The 23,634-nt window shown below is 52.7% G+C and overlaps 1 protein-coding gene across 1 annotated transcript in view; it reads right to left on the bottom strand.

The window, feature by feature from the left end:
- The window catches only part of LOC136576979 (uncharacterized), a 450,480-nt gene that overhangs the window by 239,920 nt on the left and 186,926 nt on the right, over nt 1-23,634 (bottom strand). The window lies entirely within an intron of this gene.

The following is a 23,634-nucleotide window of genomic DNA, read 5'->3' as shown; positions in this document are numbered from 1 at the left end:
GGGCATACCATCATGTATTCCGGTGGATTTCTGCGCAGCGCGCTCTACTTTTTACCTTAGTGGCCTATTTGGCTTTGTACCAGACCCCACCCTCTGGCCTCTGTATTCAATTGACCACTCATTTCACATCCTTTTACTCTAACTAGAGAAGAATTCAAAACCAACAAAACTTAAATCATCACCGCACAACATAGTTCCGTTACACACTGCAATTTCCCTGCCACACTCCCGTGGACGTCCATTTAACCCAACAGTTTGTATATATAGAAGACCAGAGAAAATCATTACAGGCCTCTTACATTCTGCACATGGCGCCAAGGCGCCATTTCTACCCGCAACCCGAACGCTGCACTGCCCACCAAGCTGTTAGCCACCAAAAACGTAGGTGGCTATGGGTGACGCTGACCCTCACCTGGGTTGGCTCGCCGGGCCTCGCAGTTCCACTGCCGCACCCAATCGCCTTTGTGAGGGTCGACCCATAGTACCGCCCAATCGTGACTGTAAACCTGAGCACTATTTCTATGCCGCCAACCGCAGAGTCTTTGCCCTTAGGGAGACGCGCGCATTTTACTTGTCACAACAGAACGCAAAATTCCGGCCGAAATCTTAGCTCCGCGTGCTGAAAACCCTGAAAGAGCCAACCGAAATTAACCGCTAAGAGATTGCCATTGGAAAAACAGTGGCTTTGTCACCTGCCTATCCGCTTATTCCACCAGCTCCTTTGCATACGTCACTAAGCAAGCGCTGTGATTGACTGGCACTGTAGCTTTATGGTTAGTGTAGCACCACCCGCAAGGCGATTCATTATGGGCATCTCAAAGCAGCCATAGGCCCGCGCCCAGGGTAATGGCTCCAAATTGGCATTAGAACACAGTGCGGCCGGTGGTGCTGCAGCTGAACCCCAGGGGTGTAACACCTTACGGGGCCTGAAAACTGAAAGCATTGTCGGAAGGGAGCTGATGACAGCTCAGCTGTCAGAGGTGGTACAACAGTGAACGGGAGCCTCCATGCCCAACCGTATCACATCTTCAATGAAAGCTGGAGCAACAGGGCACTAGAGAGTCCATGCCAGCCCGTATCACATCTTGCATCCAAGCAAAAGGTGGCCCTGCTTAGCACTAGAGCATCCATGCCCCCCGGTATCAAATCTTGTATCCAAGCTAAAGGCGGTGAAACAGGCTACTAGAGCCACCTTCCCCTTCTCCCACCCCCGTATCACATCTTATATGAAAGCTGGAGTGTCCCAGCAGGGCACTAGAGATTCCATGCCCGCTCGTATCACATCCTGAATCTAAGCAAGAGGTGGCCCAACTTGGCACTACAGCATCCATGCCCCACCACACCGTAGCACATCTTGTATCCAAGCTAGAGGCGGTACAGCAGGGTACCAGAGCCTCCAGGCCTGTCTATATGGCATCTCGTTTCCAAGCTAGACACTGAACCAGGATTATAGCCGTAAACCGACACCTAGTTACATTGTGAGCCTCGTGTGGCGCAGAGCATTAGGGCAGTGGCCGTGCATGCTCTCGCTCACGACCTGAAGTTTGAGGGTTCAAACCCCGCATAGGCCAGGTAGCCGGCTCAGGGTCGACTCAGCCTTCCATCCTTCCGAGGTCGGTGCAATGAGTACCCAGCTTGCTGGGGGGGTAGAGTGACAGCTGAGGGCATACCATCATGTATTCCGGTGGATTTCTGCGCAGCGCGCTCTACTGTTTACCTTAGTGGCCTATTTGGCTTTGTACCAGACCCCACCCTCTGGCCTCTGTATTCAATTGACCACTCATTTCACATCCTTTTACTCTAACTAGAGAAGAATTCAAAACCAACAAAACTTAAATCATCACCGCACAACATAGTTCCGTTACACACTGCAATTTCCCTGCCACACTCCCGTGGACGTCCATTTAACCCAACAGTTTGTATATATAGAAGACCAGAGAAAATCATTACAGGCCTCTTACATTCTGCACATGGCGCCAAGGCGCCATTTCTACCCGCAACCCGAACGCTGCACTGCCCACCAAGCTGTTAGCCACCAAAAACGTAGGTGGCTATGGGTGACGCTGACCCTCACCTGGGTTGGCTCGCCGGGCCTCGCAGCTCCACTGCCGCACCCCCTCGCCTTTGTGAGGGTCGACCCATAGTACCGCCCAATCGTGACTGTAAACCTGAGCACTATTTCTATGCCGCCAACCGCAGAGTCTTTGCCCTTAGGGAGACGCGCGCATTTTACTTATCACAACAGAACGCAAAATTCCGGCCGAAATCTTAGCTCCGCGTGCTGAAAACCCTGAAAGAGCCAACCGAAATTAACCGCTAAGAGATTGCCATTGGAAAAACAGTGGCTTTGTCACCTGCCTATCCGCTTATTCCACCAGCTCCTTTGCATACGTCACTAAGCAAGCGCTGTGATTGACTGGCACTGTAGCTTTATGGTTAGTGTAGCACCACCCGCAAGGCGATTCATTATGGGCATCTCAAAGCAGCCATAGGCCCGCGCCCAGGGTAATGGCTCCAAATTGGCATTAGAACACAGTGCGGCCGGTGGTGCTGCAGCTGAACCCCAGGGGTGTAACACCTTACGGGGCCTGAAAACTGAAAGCATTGTCGGAAGGGAGCTGATGACAGCTCAGCTGTCAGAGGTGGTACAACAGTGAACGGGAGCCTCCATGCCCAACCGTATCACATCTTCAATGAAAGCTGGAGCAACAGGGCACTAGAGAGTCCATGCCAGCCCGTATCACATCTTGCATCCAAGCAAAAGGTGGCCCTGCTTAGCACTAGAGCATCCATGCCCCCCGGTATCAAATCTTGTATCCAAGCTAAAGGCGGTGAAACAGGCTACTAGAGCCACCTTCCCCTTCTCCCACCCCCGTATCACATCTTATATGAAAGCTGGAGTGTCCCAGCAGGGCACTAGAGATTCCATGCCCGCTCGTATCACATCCTGAATCTAAGCAAGAGGTGGCCCAACTTGGCACTACAGCATCCATGCCCCACCACACCGTAGCACATCTTGTATCCAAGCTAGAGGCGGTACAGCAGGGTACCAGAGCCTCCAGGCCTGTCTATATGGCATCTCGTTTCCAAGCTAGACACTGAACCAGGATTATAGCCGTAAACCGACACCTAGTTACATTGTGAGCCTCGTGTGGCGCAGAGCATTAGGGCAGTGGCCGTGCATGCTCTCGCTCACGACCTGAAGTATGAGGGTTCAAACCCCGCATAGGCCAGGTAGCCGGCTCAGGGTCGACTCAGCCTTCCATCCTTCCGAGGTCGGTGCAATGAGTACCCAGCTTGCTGGGGGGGTAGAGTGACAGCTGAGGGCATACCATCATGTATTCCGGTGGATTTCTGCGCAGCGCGCTCTACTTTTTACCTTAGTGGCCTATTTGGCTTTGTACCAGACCCCACCCTCTGGCCTCTGTATTCAATTGACCACTCATTTCACATCCTTTTACTCTAACTAGAGAAGAATTCAAAACCAACAAAACTTAAATCATCACCGCACAACATAGTTCCGTTACACACTGCAATTTCCCTGCCACACTCCCGTGGACGTCCATTTAACCCAACAGTTTGTATATATAGAAGACCAGAGAAAATCATTACAGGCCTCTTACATTCTGCACATGGCGCCAAGGCGCCATTTCTACCCGCAACCCGAACGCTGCACTGCCCACCAAGCTGTTAGCCACCAAAAACGTAGGTGGCTATGGGTGACGCTGACCCTCACCTGGGTTGGCTCGCCGGGCCTCGCAGCTCCACTGCCGCACCCCCTCGCCTTTGTGAGGGTCGACCCATAGTACCGCCCAATCGTGACTGTAAACCTGAGCACTATTTCTATGCCGCCAACCGCAGAGTCTTTGCCCTTAGGGAGACGCGCGCATTTTACTTATCACAACAGAACGCAAAATTCCGGCCGAAATCTTAGCTCCGCGTGCTGAAAACCCTGAAAGAGCCAACCGAAATTAACCGCTAAGAGATTGCCATTGGAAAAACAGTGGCTTTGTCACCTGCCTATCCGCTTATTCCACCAGCTCCTTTGCATACGTCACTAAGCAAGCGCTGTGATTGACTGGCACTGTAGCTTTATGGTTAGTGTAGCACCACCCGCAAGGCGATTCATTATGGGCATCTCAAAGCAGCCATAGGCCCGCGCCCAGGGTAATGGCTCCAAATTGGCATTAGAACACAGTGCGGCCGGTGGTGCTGCAGCTGAACCCCAGGGGTGTAACACCTTACGGGGCCTGAAAACTGAAAGCATTGTCGGAAGGGAGCTGATGACAGCTCAGCTGTCAGAGGTGGTACAACAGTGAACGGGAGCCTCCATGCCCAACCGTATCACATCTTCAATGAAAGCTGGAGCAACAGGGCACTAGAGAGTCCATGCCAGCCCGTATCACATCTTGCATCCAAGCAAAAGGTGGCCCTGCTTAGCACTAGAGCATCCATGCCCCCCGGTATCAAATCTTGTATCCAAGCTAAAGGCGGTGAAACAGGCTACTAGAGCCACCTTCCCCTTCTCCCACCCCCGTATCACATCTTATATGAAAGCTGGAGTGTCCCAGCAGGGCACTAGAGATTCCATGCCCGCTCGTATCACATCCTGAATCTAAGCAAGAGGTGGCCCAACTTGGCACTACAGCATCCATGCCCCACCACACCGTAGCACATCTTGTATCCAAGCTAGAGGCGGTACAGCAGGGTACCAGAGCCTCCAGGCCTGTCTATATGGCATCTCGTTTCCAAGCTAGACACTGAACCAGGATTATAGACGTAAACCGACACCTAGTTACATCGTGAGCCTCGTGTGGCGCAGAGCATTAGGGCAGTGGCCGTGCATGCTCTCGCTCACGACCTGAAGTATGAGGGTTCAAACCCCGCATAGGCCAGGTAGCCGGCTCAGGGTCGACTCAGCCTTCCATCCTTCCGAGGTCGGTGCAATGAGTACCCAGCTTGCTGGGGGGTAGAGTGACAGCTGAGGGCATACCATCATGTATTCCGGTGGATTTCTGCGCAGCGCGCTCTACTTTTTACCTTAGTGGCCTATTTGGCTTTGTACCAGACCCCACCCTCTGGCCTCTGTATTCAATTGACCACTCATTTCACATCCTTTTACTCTAACTAGAGAAGAATTCAAAACCAACAAAACTTAAATCATCACCGCACAACATAGTTCCGTTACACACTGCAATTTCCCTGCCACACTCCCGTGGACGTCCATTTAACCCAACAGTTTGTATATATAGAAGACCAGAGAAAATCATTACAGGCCTCTTACATTCTGCACATGGCGCCAAGGCGCCATTTCTACCCGCAACCCGAACGCTGCACTGCCCACCAAGCTGTTAGCCCCCAAAAACGTAGGTGGCTATGGGTGACGCTGACCCTCACCTGGGTTGGCTCGCCGGGCCTCGCAGCTCCACTGCCGCACCCCCTCGCCTTTGTGAGGGTCGACCCATAGTACCGCCCAATCGTGACTGTAAACCTGAGCACTATTTCTATGCCGCCAACCGCAGAGTCTTTGCCCTTAGGGAGACGCGCGCATTTTACTTATCACAACAGAACGCAAAATTCCGGCCGAAATCTTAGCCCCGCGTGCTGAAAACCCTGAAAGAGCCAACCGAAATTAACCGCTAAGAGATTGCCATTGGAAAAGCAGTGGCTTTGTCACCTGCCTATCCGCTTATTCCACCAGCTCCTTTGCATACGTCACTAAGCAAGCGCTGTGATTGACTGGCACTGTAGCTTTATGGTTAGTGTAGCACCACCCGCAAGGCGATTCATTATGGGCATCTCAAAGCAGCCATAGGCCCGCGCCCAGGGTAATGGCTCCAAATTGGCATTAGAACACAGTGCGGCCGGTGGTGCTGCAGCTGAACCCCAGGGGTGTAACACCTTACGGGGCCTGAAAACTGAAAGCATTGTCGGAAGGGAGCTGATGACAGCTCAGCTGTCAGAGGTGGTACAACAGTGAACGGGAGCCTCCATGCCCAACCGTATCACATCTTCTATGAAAGCTGGAGCAACAGGGCACTAGAGAGTCCATGCCAGCCCGTATCACATCTTGCATCCAAGCAAAAGGTGGCCCTGCTTAGCACTAGAGCATCCATGCCCCCCGGTATCAAATCTTGTATCCAAGCTAAAGGCGGTGAAACAGGCTACTAGAGCCACCTTCCCCTTCTCCCACCCCCGTATCACATCTTATATGAAAGCTGGAGTGTCCCAGCAGGGCACTAGAGATTCCATGCCCGCTCGTATCACATCCTGAATCTAAGCAAGAGGTGGCCCAACTTGGCACTACAGCATCCATGCCCCACCACACCGTAGCACATCTTGTATCCAAGCTAGAGGCGGTACAGCAGGGTACCAGAGCCTCCAGGCCTGTCTATATGGCATCTCGTTTCCAAGCTAGACACTGAACCAGGATTATAGACGTAAACCGACACCTAGTTACATCGTGAGCCTCGTGTGGCGCAGAGCATTAGGGCAGTGGCCGTGCATGCTCTCGCTCACGACCTGAAGTATGAGGGTTCAAACCCCGCATAGGCCAGGTAGCCGGCTCAGGGTCGACTCAGCCTTCCATCCTTCCGAGGTCGGTGCAATGAGTACCCAGCTTGCTGGGGGGGTAGAGTGACAGCTGAGGGCATACCATCATGTATTCCGGTGGATTTCTGCACAGCGCGCTCTACTTTTTACCTTAGTGGCCTATTTGGCTTTGTACCAGACCCCACCCTCTGGCCTCTGTATTCAATTGACCACTCATTTCACATCCTTTTACTCTAACTAGAGAAGAATTCAAAACCAACAAAACTTAAATCATCACCGCACAACATAGTTCCGTTACACACTGCAATTTCCCTGCCACACTCCCGTGGACGTCCATTTAACCCAACAGTTTGTATATATAGAAGACCAGAGAAAATCATTACAGGCCTCTTACATTCTGCACATGGCGCCAAGGCGCCATTTCTACCCGCAACCCGAACGCTGCACTGCCCACCAAGCTGTTAGCCCCCAAAAACGTAGGTGGCTATGGGTGACGCTGACCCTCACCTGGGTTGGCTCGCCGGGCCTCGCAGCTCCACTGCCGCACCCCCTCGCCTTTGTGAGGGTCGACCCATAGTACCGCCCAATCGTGACTGTAAACCTGAGCACTATTTCTATGCCGCCAACCGCAGAGTCTTTGCCCTTAGGGAGACGCGCGCATTTTACTTATCACAACAGAACGCAAAATTCCGGCCGAAATCTTAGCTCCGCGTGCTGAAAACCCTGAAAGAGCCAACCGAAATTAACCGCTAAGAGATTGCCATTGGAAAAGCAGTGGCTTTGTCACCTGCCTATCCGCTTATTCCACCAGCTCCTTTGCATACGTCACTAAGCAAGCGCTGTGATTGACTGGCACTGTAGCTTTATGGTTAGTGTAGCACCACCCGCAAGGCGATTCATTATGGGCATCTCAAAGCAGCCATAGGCCCGCGCCCAGGGTAATGGCTCCAAATTGGCATTAGAACACAGTGCGGCCGGTGGTGCTGCAGCTGAACCCCAGGGGTGTAACACCTTACGGGGCCTGAAAACTGAAAGCATTGTCGGAAGGGAGCTGATGACAGCTCAGCTGTCAGAGGTGGTACAACAGTGAACGGGAGCCTCCATGCCCAACCGTATCACATCTTCAATGAAAGCTGGAGCAACAGGGCACTAGAGAGTCCATGCCAGCCCGTATCACATCTTGCATCCAAGCAAAAGGTGGCCCTGCTTAGCACTAGAGCATCCATGCCCCCCGGTATCAAATCTTGTATCCAAGCTAAAGGCGGTGAAACAGGCTACTAGAGCCACCTTCCCCTTCTCCCACCCCCGTATCACATCTTATATGAAAGCTGGAGTGTCCCAGCAGGGCACTAGAGATTCCATGCCCGCTCGTATCACATCCTGAATCTAAGCAAGAGGTGGCCCAACTTGGCACTACAGCATCCATGCCCCACCACACCGTAGCACATCTTGTATCCAAGCTAGAGGCGGTACAGCAGGGTACCAGAGCCTCCAGGCCTGTCTATATGGCATCTCGTTTCCAAGCTAGACACTGAACCAGGATTATAGACGTAAACCGACACCTAGTTACATCGTGAGCCTCGTGTGGCGCAGAGCATTAGGGCAGTGGCCGTGCATGCTCTCGCTCACGACCTGAAGTATGAGGGTTCAAACCCCGCATAGGCCAGGTAGCCGGCTCAGGGTCGACTCAGCCTTCCATCCTTCCGAGGTCGGTGCAATGAGTACCCAGCTTGCTGGGGGGGTAGAGTGACAGCTGAGGGCATACCATCATGTATTCCGGTGGATTTCTGCGCAGCGCGCTCTACTTTTTACCTTAGTGGCCTATTTGGCTTTGTACCAGACCCCACCCTCTGACCTCTGTATTCAATTGACCACTCATTTCACATCCTTTTACTCTAACTAGAGAAGAATTCAAAACCAACAAAACTTAAATCATCACCGCACAACATAGTTCCGTTACACACTGCAATTTCCCTGCCACACTCCCGTGGACGTCCATTTAACCCAACAGTTTGTATATATAGAAGACCAGAGAAAATCATTACAGGCCTCTTACATTCTGCACATGGCGCCAAGGCGCCATTTCTACCCGCAACCCGAACGCTGCACTGCCCACCAAGCTGTTAGCCACCAAAAACGTAGGTGGCTATGGGTGACGCTGACCCTCACCTGGGTTGGCTCGCCGGGCCTCGCAGCTCCACTGCCGCACCCCCTCGCCTTTGTGAGGGTCGACCCATAGTACCGCCCAATCGTGACTGTAAACCTGAGCACTATTTCTATGCCGCCAACCGCAGAGTCTTTGCCCTTAGGGAGACGCGCGCATTTTACTTATCACAACAGAACGCAAAATTCCGGCCGAAATCTTAGCCCCGCGTGCTGAAAACCCTGAAAGAGCCAACCGAAATTAACCGCTAAGAGATTGCCATTGGAAAAGCAGTGGCTTTGTCACCTGCCTATCCGCTTATTCCACCAGCTCCTTTGCATACGTCACTAAGCAAGCGCTGTGATTGACTGGCACTGTAGCTTTATGGTTAGTGTAGCACCACCCGCAAGGCGATTCATTATGGGCATCTCAAAGCAGCCATAGGCCCGCGCCCAGGGTAATGGCTCCAAATTGGCATTAGAACACAGTGCGGCCGGTGGTGCTGCAGCTGAACCCCAGGGGTGTAACACCTTACGGGGCCTGAAAACTGAAAGCATTGTCGGAAGGGAGCTGATGACAGCTCAGCTGTCAGAGGTGGTACAACAGTGAACGGGAGCCTCCATGCCCAACCGTATCACATCTTCAATGAAAGCTGGAGCAACAGGGCACTAGAGAGTCCATGCCAGCCCGTATCACATCTTGCATCCAAGCAAAAGGTGGCCCTGCTTAGCACTAGAGCATCCATGCCCCCCGGTATCAAATCTTGTATCCAAGCTAAAGGCGGTGAAACAGGCTACTAGAGCCACCTTCCCCTTCTCCCACCCCCGTATCACATCTTATATGAAAGCTGGAGTGTCCCAGCAGGGCACTAGAGATTCCATGCCCGCTCGTATCACATCCTGAATCTAAGCAAGAGGTGGCCCAACTTGGCACTACAGCATCCATGCCCCACCACACCGTAGCACATCTTGTATCCAAGCTAGAGGCGGTACAGCAGGGTACCAGAGCCTCCAGGCCTGTCTATATGGCATCTCGTTTCCAAGCTAGACACTGAACCAGGATTATAGACGTAAACCGACACCTAGTTACATCGTGAGCCTCGTGTGGCGCAGAGCATTAGGGCAGTGGCCGTGCATGCTCTCGCTCACGACCTGAAGTATGAGGGTTCAAACCCCGCATAGGCCAGGTAGCCGGCTCAGGGTCGACTCAGCCTTCCATCCTTCCGAGGTCGGTGCAATGAGTACCCAGCTTGCTGGGGGGGTAGAGTGACAGCTGAGGGCATACCATCATGTATTCCGGTGGATTTCTGCGCAGCGCGCTCTACTTTTTACCTTAGTGGCCTATTTGGCTTTGTACCAGACCCCACCCTCTGACCTCTGTATTCAATTGACCACTCATTTCACATCCTTTTACTCTAACTAGAGAAGAATTCAAAACCAACAAAACTTAAATCATCACCGCACAACATAGTTCCGTTACACACTGCAATTTCCCTGCCACACTCCCGTGGACGTCCATTTAACCCAACAGTTTGTATATATAGAAGACCAGAGAAAATCATTACAGGCCTCTTACATTCTGCACATGGCGCCAAGGCGCCATTTCTACCCGCAACCCGAACGCTGCACTGCCCACCAAGCTGTTAGCCACCAAAAACGTAGGTGGCTATGGGTGACGCTGACCCTCACCTGGGTTGGCTCGCCGGGCCTCGCAGCTCCACTGCCGCACCCCCTCGCCTTTGTGAGGGTCGACCCATAGTACCGCCCAATCGTGACTGTAAACCTGAGCACTATTTCTATGCCGCCAACCGCAGAGTCTTTGCCCTTAGGGAGACGCGCGCATTTTACTTATCACAACAGAACGCAAAATTCCGGCCGAAATCTTAGCCCCGCGTGCTGAAAACCCTGAAAGAGCCAACCGAAATTAACCGCTAGGAGATTGCCATTGGAAAAGCAGTGGCTTTGTCACCTGCCTATCCGCTTATTCCACCAGCTCCTTTGCATACGTCACTAAGCAAGCGCTGTGATTGACTGGCACTGTAGCTTTATGGTTAGTGTAGCACCACCCGCAAGGCGATTCATTATGGGCATCTCAAAGCAGCCATAGGCCCGCGCCCAGGGTAATGGCTCCAAATTGGCATTAGAACACAGTGCGGCCGGTGGTGCTGCAGCTGAACCCCAGGGGTGTAACACCTTACGGGGCCTGAAAACTGAAAGCATTGTCGGAAGGGAGCTGATGACAGCTCAGCTGTCAGAGGTGGTACAACAGTGAACGGGAGCCTCCATGCCCAACCGTATCACATCTTCTATGAAAGCTGGAGCAACAGGGCACTAGAGAGTCCATGCCAGCCCGTATCACATCTTGCATCCAAGCAAAAGGTGGCCCTGCTTAGCACTAGAGCATCCATGCCCCCCGGTATCAAATCTTGTATCCAAGCTAAAGGCGGTGAAACAGGCTACTAGAGCCACCTTCCCCTTCTCCCACCCCCGTATCACATCTTATATGAAAGCTGGAGTGTCCCAGCAGGGCACTAGAGATTCCATGCCCGCTCGTATCACATCCTGAATCTAAGCAAGAGGTGGCCCAACTTGGCACTACAGCATCCATGCCCCACCACACCGTAGCACATCTTGTATCCAAGCTAGAGGCGGTACAGCAGGGTACCAGAGCCTCCAGGCCTGTCTATATGGCATCTCGTTTCCAAGCTAGACACTGAACCAGGATTATAGACGTAAACCGACACCTAGTTACATCGTGAGCCTCGTGTGGCGCAGAGCATTAGGGCAGTGGCCGTGCATGCTCTCGCTCACGACCTGAAGTATGAGGGTTCAAACCCCGCATAGGCCAGGTAGCCGGCTCAGGGTCGACTCAGCCTTCCATCCTTCCGAGGTCGGTGCAATGAGTACCCAGCTTGCTGGGGGGGTAGAGTGACAGCTGAGGGCATACCATCATGTATTCCGGTGGATTTCTGCGCAGCGCGCTCTACTTTTTACCTTAGTGGCCTATTTGGCTTTGTACCAGACCCCACCCTCTGACCTCTGTATTCAATTGACCACTCATTTCACATCCTTTTACTCTAACTAGAGAAGAATTCAAAACCAACAAAACTTAAATCATCACCGCACAACATAGTTCCGTTACACACTGCAATTTCCCTGCCACACTCCCGTGGACGTCCATTTAACCCAACAGTTTGTATATATAGAAGACCAGAGAAAATCATTACAGGCCTCTTACATTCTGCACATGGCGCCAAGGCGCCATTTCTACCCGCAACCCGAACGCTGCACTGCCCACCAAGCTGTTAGCCACCAAAAACGTAGGTGGCTATGGGTGACGCTGACCCTCACCTGGGTTGGCTCGCCGGGCCTCGCAGCTCCACTGCCGCACCCCCTCGCCTTTGTGAGGGTCGACCCATAGTACCGCCCAATCGTGACTGTAAACCTGAGCACTATTTCTATGCCGCCAACCGCAGAGTCTTTGCCCTTAGGGAGACGCGCGCATTTTACTTATCACAACAGAACGCAAAATTCCGGCCGAAATCTTAGCCCCGCGTGCTGAAAACCCTGAAAGAGCCAACCGAAATTAACCGCTAGGAGATTGCCATTGGAAAAGCAGTGGCTTTGTCACCTGCCTATCCGCTTATTCCACCAGCTCCTTTGCATACGTCACTAAGCAAGCGCTGTGATTGACTGGCACTGTAGCTTTATGGTTAGTGTAGCACCACCCGCAAGGCGATTCATTATGGGCATCTCAAAGCAGCCATAGGCCCGCGCCCAGGGTAATGGCTCCAAATTGGCATTAGAACACAGTGCGGCCGGTGGTGCTGCAGCTGAACCCCAGGGGTGTAACACCTTACGGGGCCTGAAAACTGAAAGCATTGTCGGAAGGGAGCTGATGACAGCTCAGCTGTCAGAGGTGGTACAACAGTGAACGGGAGCCTCCATGCCCAACCGTATCACATCTTCTATGAAAGCTGGAGCAACAGGGCACTAGAGAGTCCATGCCAGCCCGTATCACATCTTGCATCCAAGCAAAAGGTGGCCCTGCTTAGCACTAGAGCATCCATGCCCCCCGGTATCAAATCTTGTATCCAAGCTAAAGGCGGTGAAACAGGCTACTAGAGCCACCTTCCCCTTCTCCCACCCCCGTATCACATCTTATATGAAAGCTGGAGTGTCCCAGCAGGGCACTAGAGATTCCATGCCCGCTCGTATCACATCCTGAATCTAAGCAAGAGGTGGCCCAACTTGGCACTACAGCATCCATGCCCCACCACACCGTAGCACATCTTGTATCCAAGCTAGAGGCGGTACAGCAGGGTACCAGAGCCTCCAGGCCTGTCTATATGGCATCTCGTTTCCAAGCTAGACACTGAACCAGGATTATAGACGTAAACCGACACCTAGTTACATCGTGAGCCTCGTGTGGCGCAGAGCATTAGGGCCGTGGCCGTGCATGCTCTCGCTCACGACCTGAGGGTTCAAACCCCGCATAGGCCAGGTAGCCGGCTCAGGGTCGACTCAGCCTTCCATCCTTCCGAGGTCGGTGCAATGAGTACCCAGCTTGCTGGGGGGGTAGAGTGACAGCTGAGGGCATACCATCATGTATTCCGGTGGATTTCTGCGCAGCGCGCTCTACTTTTTACCTTAGTGGCCTATTTGGCTTTGTACCAGACCCCACCCTCTGGCCTCTGTATTCAATTGACCACTCATTTCACATCCTTTTACTCTAACTAGAGAAGAATTCAAAACCAACAAAACTTAAATCATCACCGCACAACATAGTTCCGTTACACACTGCAATTTCCCTGCCACACTCCCGTGGACGTCCATTTAACCCAACAGTTTGTATATATAGAAGACCAGAGAAAATCATTACAGGCCTCTTACATTCTGCACATGGCGCCAAGGCGCCATTTCTACCCGCAACCCGAACGCTGCACTGCCCACCAAGCTGTTAGCCCCCAAAAACGTAGGTGGCTATGGGTGACGCTGACCCTCACCTGGGTTGGCTCGCCGGGCCTCGCAGCTCCACTGCCGCACCCCCTCGCCTTTGTGAGGGTCGACCCATAGTACCGCCCAATCGTGACTGTAAACCTGAGCACTATTTCTATGCCGCCAACCGCAGAGTCTTTGCCCTTAGGGAGACGCGCGCATTTTACTTATCACAACAGAACGCAAAATTCCGGCCGAAATCTTAGCCCCGCGTGCTGAAAACCCTGAAAGAGCCAACCGAAATTAACCGCTAAGAGATTGCCATTGGAAAAGCAGTGGCTTTGTCACCTGCCTATCCGCTTATTCCACCAGCTCCTTTGCATACGTCACTAAGCAAGCGCTGTGATTGACTGGCACTGTAGCTTTATGGTTAGTGTAGCACCACCCGCAAGGCGATTCATTATGGGCATCTCAAAGCAGCCATAGGCCCGCGCCCAGGGTAATGGCTCCAAAATTGGCATTAGAACACAGTGCGGCCGGTGGTGCTGCAGCTGAACCCCAGGGGTGTAACACCTTACGGGGCCTGAAAACTGAAAGCATTGTCGGAAGGGAGCTGATGACAGCTCCGCTGTCAGAGGTGGTACAACAGTGAACGGGAGCCTCCATGCCCAACCGTATCACATCTTCAATGAAAGCTGGAGCAACAGGGCACTAGAGAGTCCATGCCAGCCCGTATCACATCTTGCATCCAAGCAAAAGGTGGCCCTGCTTAGCACTAGAGCATCCATGCCCCCCGGTATCAAATCTTGTATCCAAGCTAAAGGCGGTGAAACAGGCTACTAGAGCCACCTTCCCCTTCTCCCACCCCCGTATCACATCTTATATGAAAGCTGGAGTGTCCCAGCAGGGCACTAGAGATTCCATGCCCGCTCGTATCACATCCTGAATCTAAGCAAGAGGTGGCCCAACTTGGCACTACAGCATCCATGCCCCACCACACCGTAGCACATCTTGTATCCAAGCTAGAGGCGGTACAGCAGGGTACCAGAGCCTCCAGGCCTGTCTATATGGCATCTCGTTTCCAAGCTAGACACTGAACCAGGATTATAGACGTAAACCGACACCTAGTTACATCGTGAGCCTCGTATGGCGCAGAGCATTAGGGCAGTGGCCGTGCATGCTCTCGCTCACGACCTGAAGTATGAGGGTTCAAACCCCGCATAGGCCAGGTAGCCGGCTCAGGGTCGACTCAGCCTTCCATCCTTCCGAGGTCGGTGCAATGAGTACCCAGCTTGCTGGGGGGGTAGAGTGACAGCTGAGGGCATACCATCATGTATTCCGGTGGATTTCTGCGCAGCGCGCTCTACTTTTTACCTTAGTGGCCTATTTGGCTTTGTACCAGACCCCACCCTCTGGCCTCTGTATTCAATTGACCACTCATTTCACATCCTTTTACTCTAACTAGAGAAGAATTCAAAACCAACAAAACTTAAAACATCACCGCACAACATAGTTCCGTTACACACTGCAATTTCCCTGCCACACTCCCGTGGACGTCCATTTAACCCAACAGTTTGTATATATAGAAGACCAGAGAAAATCATTACAGGCCTCTTACATTCTGCACATGGCGCCAAGGCGCCATTTCTACCCGCAACCCGAACGCTGCACTGCCCACCAAGCTGTTAGCCACCAAAAACGTAGGTGGCTATGGGTGACGCTGACCCTCACCTGGGTTGGCTCGCCGGGCCTCGCAGCTCCACTGCCGCACCCCCTCGCCTTTGTGAGGGTCGACCCATAGTATCGCCCAATCATGACTGTAAACCTGAGCACTATTTCTATGCCGCCAACCGCAGAGTCTTTGCCCTTAGGGAGACGCGCGCATTTTACTTATCACAACAGAACGCAAAATTCCGGCCGAAATCTTAGCTCCGCGTGCTGAAAACCCTGAAAGAGCCAACCGAAATTAACCGCTAAGAGATTGCCATTGGAAAAGCAGTGGCTTTGTCACCTGCCTATCCGCTTATTCCACCAGCTCCTTTGCATACGTCACTAAGCAAGCGCTGTGATTGACTGGCACTGTAGCTTTATGGTTAGTGTAGCACCACCCGCAAGGCGATTCATTATGGGCATCTCAAAGCAGCCATAGGCCCGCGCCCAGGGTAATGGCTCCAAATTGGCATTAGAACACAGTGCGGCCGGTGGTGCTGCAGCTGAACCCCAGGGGTGTAACACCTTACGGGGCCTGAAAACTGAAAGCATTGTCGGAAGGGAGCTGATGACAGCTCAGCTGTCAGAGGTGGTACAACAGTGAACGGGAGCCTCCATGCCCAACCGTATCACATCTTCTATGAAAGCTGGAGCAACAGGGCACTAGAGAGTCCATGCCAGCCCGTATCACATCTTGCATCCAAGCAAAAGGTGGCCCTGCTTAGCACTAGAGCATCCATGCCCCCCGGTATCAAATCTTGTATCCAAGCTAAAGGCGGTGAAACAGGCTACTAGAGCCACCTTCCCCTTCTCCCACCCCCGTATCACATCTTATATGAAAGCTGGAGTGTCCCAGCAGGGCACTAGAGATTCCATGCCCGCTCGTATCACATCCTGAATCTAAGCAAGAGGTGGCCCAACTTGGCACTACAGCATCCATGCCCCACCACACCGTAGCACATCTTGTATCCAAGCTAGAGGCGGTACAGCAGGGTACCAGAGCCTCCAGGCCTGTCTATATGGCATCTCGTTTCCAAGCTAGACACTGAACCAGGATTATAGACGTAAACCGACACCTAGTTACATCGTGAGCCTCGTATGGCGCAGAGCATTAGGGCAGTGGCCGTGCATGCTCTCGCTCACGACCTGAAGTATGAGGGTTCAAACCCCGCATAGGCCAGGTAGCCGGCTCAGGGTCGACTCAGCCTTCCATCCTTCCGAGGTCGGTGCAATGAGTACCCAGCTTGCTGGGGGGGTAGAGTGACAGCTGAGGGCATACCATCATGTATTCCGGTGGATTTCTGCGCAGCGCGCTCTACTTTTTACCTTAGTGGCCTATTTGGCTTTGTACCAGACCCCACCCTCTGGCCTCTGTATTCAATTGACCACTCATTTCACATCCTTTTACTCTAACTAGAGAAGAATTCAAAACCAACAAAACTTAAATCATCACCGCACAACATAGTTCCGTTACACACTGCAATTTCCCTGCCACACTCCCGTGGACGTCCATTTAACCCAACAGTTTGTATATATAGAAGACCAGAGAAAATCATTACAGGCCTCTTACATTCTGCACATGGCGCCAAGGCGCCATTTCTACCCGCAACCCGAACGCTGCACTGCCCACCAAGCTGTTAGCCACCAAAAACGTAGGTGGCTATGGGTGACGCTGACCCTCACCTGGGTTGGCTCGCCGGGCCTCGCAGCTCCACTGCCGCACCCCCTCGCCTTTGTGAGGGTCGACCCATAGTACCGCCCAATCGTGACTGTAAACCTGAGCACTATTTCTATGCCGCCAACCGCAGAGTCTTTGCCCTTAGGGAGACGCGCGCATTTTACTTATCACAACAGAACGCAAAATTCCGGCCGAAATCTTAGCCCCGCGTGCTGAAAACCCTGAAAGAGCCAACCGAAATTAACCGCTAAGAGATTGCCATTGGAAAAGCAGTGGCTTTGTCACCTGCCTATCCGCTTATTCCACCAGCTCCTTTGCATACGTCACTAAGCAAGCGCTGTGATTGACTGGCACTGTAGCTTTATGGTTAGTGTAGCACCACCCGCAAGGCGATTCATTATGGGCATCTCAAAGCAGCCATAGGCCCGCGCCCAGGGTAATGGCTCCAAATTGGCATTAGAACACAGTGCGGCCGGTGGTGCTGCAGCTGAACCCCAGGGGTGTAACACCTTACGGGGCCTGAAAACTGAAAGCATTGTCGGAAGGGAGCTGATGACAGCTCAGCTGTCAGAGGTGGTACAACAGTGAACGGGAGCCTCCATGCCCAACCGTATCACATCTTCAATGAAAGCTGGAGCAACAGGGCACTAGAGAGTCCATGCCAGCCCGTATCACATCTTGCATCCAAGCAAAAGGTGGCCCTGCTTAGCACTAGAGCATCCATGCCCCCCGGTATCAAATCTTGTATCCAAGCTAAAGGCGGTGAAACAGGCTACTAGAGCCACCTTCCCCTTCTCCCACCCCCGTATCACATCTTATATGAAAGCTGGAGTGTCCCAGCAGGGCACTAGAGATTCCATGCCCGCTCGTATCACATCCTGAATCTAAGCAAGAGGTGGCCCAACTTGGCACTACAGCATCCATGCCCCACCACACCGTAGCACATCTTGTATCCAAGCTAGAGGCGGTACAGCAGGGTACCAGAGCCTCCAGGCCTGTCTATATGGCATCTCGTTTCCAAGCTAGACACTGAACCAGGATTATAGACGTAAACCGACACCTAGTTACATCGTGAGCCTCGTGTGGCGCAGAGCATTAGGGCAGTGGCCGTGCATGCTCTCGCTCACGACCTGAAGTATGAGGGTTCAAACCCCGCATAGGCCAGGTAGCCGGCTCAGGGTCGACTCAGCCTTCCATCCTTCCGAGGTCGGTGCAATGAGTACCCAGCTTGCTGGGGGGGTAGAGTGACAGCTGAGGGCATACCATCATGTATTCCGGTGGATTTCTGCGCAGCGCACTCTACTTTTTACCTTAGTGGCCTATTTGGCTTTGTACCAGACCCCACCCTCTGGCCTCTGTATTCAATTGACCACTCATTTCACATCCTTTTACTCTAACTAGAGAAGAATTCAAAACCAACAAAACTTAAATCATCACCGCACAACATAGTTCCGTTACACACTGCAATTTCCCTGCCACACTCCCGTGGACGTCCATTTAACCCAACAGTTTGTATATATAGAAGACCAGAGAAAATCATTACAGGCCTCTTACATTCTGCACATGGCGCCAAGGCGCCATTTCTACCCGCAACCCGAACGCTGCACTGCCCACCAAGCTGTTAGCCCCCAAAAACGTAGGTGGCTATGGGTGACGCTGACCCTCACCTGGGTTGGCTCGCCGGGCCTCGCAGCTCCACTGCCGCACCCCCTCGCCTTTGTGAGGGTCGACCCATAGTACCGCCCAATCGTGACTGTAAACCTGAGCACTATTTCTATGCCGCCAACCGCAGAGTCTTTGCCCTTAGGGAGACGCGCGCATTTTACTTATCACAACAGAACGCAAAATTCCGGCCGAAATCTTAGCTCCGCGTGCTGAAAACCCTGAAAGAGCCAACCGAAATTAACCGCTAAGAGATTGCCATTGGAAAAGCAGTGGCTTTGTCACCTGCCTATCCGCTTATTCCACCAGCTCCTTTGCATACGTCACTAAGCAAGCGCTGTGATTGACTGGCACTGTAGCTTTATGGTTAGTGTAGCACCACCCGCAAGGCGATTCATTATGGGCATCTCAAAGCAGCCATAGGCCCGCGCCCAGGGTAATGGCTCCAAAATTGGCATTAGAACACAGTGCGGCCGGTGGTGCTGCAGCTGAACCCCAGGGGTGTAACACCTTACGGGGCCTGAAAACTGAAAGCATTGTCGGAAGGGAGCTGATGACAGCTCCGCTGTCAGAGGTGGTACAACAGTGAACGGGAGCCTCCATGCCCAACCGTATCACATCTTCAATGAAAGCTGGAGCAACAGGGCACTAGAGAGTCCATGCCAGCCCGTATCACATCTTGCATCCAAGCAAAAGGTGGCCCTGCTTAGCACTAGAGCATCCATGCCCCCCGGTATCAAATCTTGTATCCAAGCTAAAGGCGGTGAAACAGGCTACTAGAGCCACCTTCCCCTTCTCCCACCCCCGTATCACATCTTATATGAAAGCTGGAGTGTCCCAGCAGGGCACTAGAGATTCCATGCCCGCTCGTATCACATCCTGAATCTAAGCAAGAGGTGGCCCAACTTGGCACTACAGCATCCATGCCCCACCACACCGTAGCACATCTTGTATCCAAGCTAGAGGCGGTACAGCAGGGTACCAGAGCCTCCAGGCCTGTCTATATGGCATCTCGTTTCCAAGCTAGACACTGAACCAGGATTATAGACGTAAACCGACACCTAGTTACATCGTGAGCCTCGTGTGGCGCAGAGCATTAGGGCAGTGGCCGTGCATGCTCTCGCTCACGACCTGAAGTATGAGGGTTCAAACCCCGCATAGGCCAGGTAGCCGGCTCAGGGTCGACTCAGCCTTCCATCCTTCCGAGGTCGGTGCAATGAGTACCCAGCTTGCTGGGGGGGTAGAGTGACAGCTGAGGGCATACCATCATGTATTCCGGTGGATTTCTGCGCAGCGCGCTCTACTTTTTACCTTAGTGGCCTATTTGGCTTTGTACCAGACCCCACCCTCTGGCCTCTGTATTCAATTGACCACTCATTTCACATCCTTTTACTCTAACTAGAGAAGAATTCAAAACCAACAAAACTTAAATCATCACCGCACAACATAGTTCCGTTACACACTGCAATTTCCCTGCCACACTCCCGTGGACGTCCATTTAACCCAACAGTTTGTATATATAGAAGACCAGAGAAAATCATTACAGGCCTCTTACATTCTGCACATGGCGCCAAGGCGCCATTTCTACCCGCAACCCGAACGCTGCACTGCCCACCAAGCTGTTAGCCACCAAAAACGTAGGTGGCTATGGGTGACGCTGACCCTCACCTGGGTTGGCTCGCCGGGCCTCGCAGCTCCACTGCCGCACCCCCTCGCCTTTGTGAGGGTCGACCCATAGTACCGCCCAATCGTGACTGTAAACCTGAGCACTATTTCTATGCCGCCAACGGCAGAGTCTTTGCCCTTAGGGAGACGCGCGCATTTTACTTATCACAACAGAACGCAAAATTCCGGCCGAAATCTTAGCTCCGCGTGCTGAAAACCCTGAAAGAGCCAACCGAAATTAACCGCTAAGAGATTGCCATTGGAAAAGCAGTGGCTTTGTCACCTGCCTATCCGCTTATTCCACCAGCTCCTTTGCATACGTCACTAAGCAAGCGCTGTGATTGACTGGCACTGTAGCTTTATGGTTAGTGTAGCACCACCCGCAAGGCGATTCATTATGGGCATCTCAAAGCAGCCATAGGCCCGCGCCCAGGGTAATGGCTCCAAATTGGCATTAGAACACAGTGCGGCCGGTGGTGCTGCAGCTGAACCCCAGGGGTGTAACACCTTACGGGGCCTGAAAACTGAAAGCATTGTCGGAAGGGAGCTGATGACAGCTCAGCTGTCAGAGGTGGTACAACAGTGAACGGGAGCCTCCATGCCCAACCGTATCACATCTTCAATGAAAGCTGGAGCAACAGGGCACTAGAGAGTCCATGCCAGCCCGTATCACATCTTGCATCCAAGCAAAAGGTGGCCCTGCTTAGCACTAGAGCATCCATGCCCCCCGGTATCAAATCTTGTATCCAAGCTAAAGGCGGTGAAACAGGCTACTAGAGCCACCTTCCCCTTCTCCCACCCCCGTATCACATCTTATTTGAAAGCTGGAGTGTCCCAACAGGGCACTAGAGATTCCATGCCCGCTCGTATCACATCCTGAATCTAAGCAAGAGGTGGCCCAACTTGGCACTACAGCATCCATGCCCCACCACACCGTAGCACATCTTGTATCCAAGCTAGAGGCGGTACAGCAGGGTACCAGAGCCTCCAGGCCTGTCTATATGGCATCTCGTTTCCAAGCTAGACACTGGACCAGGATTATAGATGTAAACCGACACCTAGTTACATCGTGAGCCTCGTGTGGCGCAGAGCATTAGGGCAGTGGCCGTGCATGCTCTCGCTCACGACCTGAAGTATGAGGGTTCAAACCCCGCATAGGCCAGGTAGCCGGCTCAGGGTCGACTCAGCCTTCCATCCTTCCGAGGTCGGTGCAATGAGTACCCAGCTTGCTGGGGGGGTAGAGTGACAGCTGAGGGCATACCATCATGTATTCCGGTGGATTTCTGCGCAGCGCGCTCTACTTTTTACCTTAGTGGCCTATTTGGCTTTGTACCAGACCCCACCCTCTGGCCTCTGTATTCAATTGACCACTCATTTCACATCCTTTTACTCTAACTAGAGAAGAATTCAAAACCAACAAAACTTAAATCATCACCGCACAACATAGTTCCGTTACACACTGCAATTTCCCTGCCACACTCCCGTGGACGTCCATTTAACCCAACAGTTTGTATATATAGAAGACCAGAGAAAATCATTACAGGCCTCTTACATTCTGCACATGGCGCCAAGGCGCCATTTCTACCCGCAACCCGAACGCTGCACTGCCCACCAAGCTGTTAGCCCCCAAAAACGTAGGTGGCTATGGGTGACGCTGACCCTCACCTGGGTTGGCTCGCCGGGCCTCGCAGCTCCACTGCCGCACCCCCTCGCCTTTGTGAGGGTCGACCCATAGTACCGCCCAATCGTGACTGTAAACCTGAGCACTATTTCTATGCCGCCAACCGCAGAGTCTTTGCCCTTAGGGAGACGCGCGCATTTTACTTATCACAACAGAACGCAAAATTCCGGCCGAAATCTTAGCTCCGCGTGCTGAAAACCCTGAAAGAGCCAACCGAAATTAACCGCTAAGAGATTGCCATTGGAAAAGCAGTGGCTTTGTCACCTGCCTATCCGCTTATTCCACCAGCTCCTTTGCATACGTCACTAAGCAAGCGCTGTGATTGACTGGCACTGTAGCTTTATGGTTAGTGTAGCACCACCCGCAAGGCGATTCATTATGGGCATCTCAAAGCAGCCATAGGCCCGCGCCCAGGGTAATGGCTCCAAATTGGCATTAGAACACAGTGCGGCCGGTGGTGCTGCAGCTGAACCCCAGGGGTGTAACACCTTACGGGGCCTGAAAACTGAAAGCATTGTCGGAAGGGAGCTGATGACAGCTCAGCTGTCAGAGGTGGTACAACAGTGAACGGGAGCCTCCATGCCCAACCGTATCACATCTTCTATGAAAGCTGGAGCAACAGGGCACTAGAGAGTCCATGCCAGCCCGTATCACATCTTGCATCCAAGCAAAAGGTGGCCCTGCTTAGCACTAGAGCATCCATGCCCCCCGGTATCAAATCTTGTATCCAAGCTAAAGGCGGTGAAACAGGCTACTAGAGCCACCTTCCCCTTCTCCCACCCCCGTATCACATCTTATATGAAAGCTGGAGTGTCCCAGCAGGGCACTAGAGATTCCATGCCCGCTCGTATCACATCCTGAATCTAAGCAAGAGGTGGCCCAACTTGGCACTACAGCATCCATGCCCCACCACACCGTAGCACATCTTGTATCCAAGCTAGAGGCGGTACAGCAGGGTACCAGAGCCTCCAGGCCTGTCTATATGGCATCTCGTTTCCAAGCTAGACACTGAACCAGGATTATAGACGTAAACCGACACCTAGTTACATCGTGAGCCTCGTGTGGCGCAGAGCATTAGGGCAGTGGCCGTGCATGCTCTCGCTCACGACCTGAAGTATGAGGGTTCAAACCCCGCATAGGCCAGGTAGCCGGCTCAGGGTCGACTCAGCCTTCCATCCTTCCGAGGTCGGTGCAATGAGTACCCAGCTTGCTGGGGGGGTAGAGTGACAGCTGAGGGCATACCATCATGTATTCCGGCGGATTTCTGCGCAGCGCGCTCTACTTTTTACCTTAGTGGCCTATTTGGCTTTGTACCAGACCCCACCCTCTGGCCTCTGTATTCAATTGACCACTCATTTCACATCCTTTTACTCTAACTAGAGAAGAATTCAAAACCAACAAAACTTAAATCGTCACCGCACAACATAGTTCCGTTACACACTGCAATTTCCCTGCCACACTCCCGTGGACGTCCATTTAACCCAACAGTTTGTATATATAGAAGACCAGAGAAAATCATTACAGGCCTCTTACATTCTGCACATGGCGCCAAGGCGCCATTTCTACCCGCAACCCGAACGCTGCACTGCCCACCAAGCTGTTAGCC

The sequence above is a fragment of the Eleutherodactylus coqui genome, chromosome 8 (genome assembly GCF_035609145.1).
Source record: "Eleutherodactylus coqui strain aEleCoq1 chromosome 8, aEleCoq1.hap1, whole genome shotgun sequence".
Taxonomy (NCBI): domain Eukaryota; kingdom Metazoa; phylum Chordata; class Amphibia; order Anura; family Eleutherodactylidae; genus Eleutherodactylus; species Eleutherodactylus coqui.
This window is presented reverse-complemented; position numbering and strand designations above follow the sequence as displayed.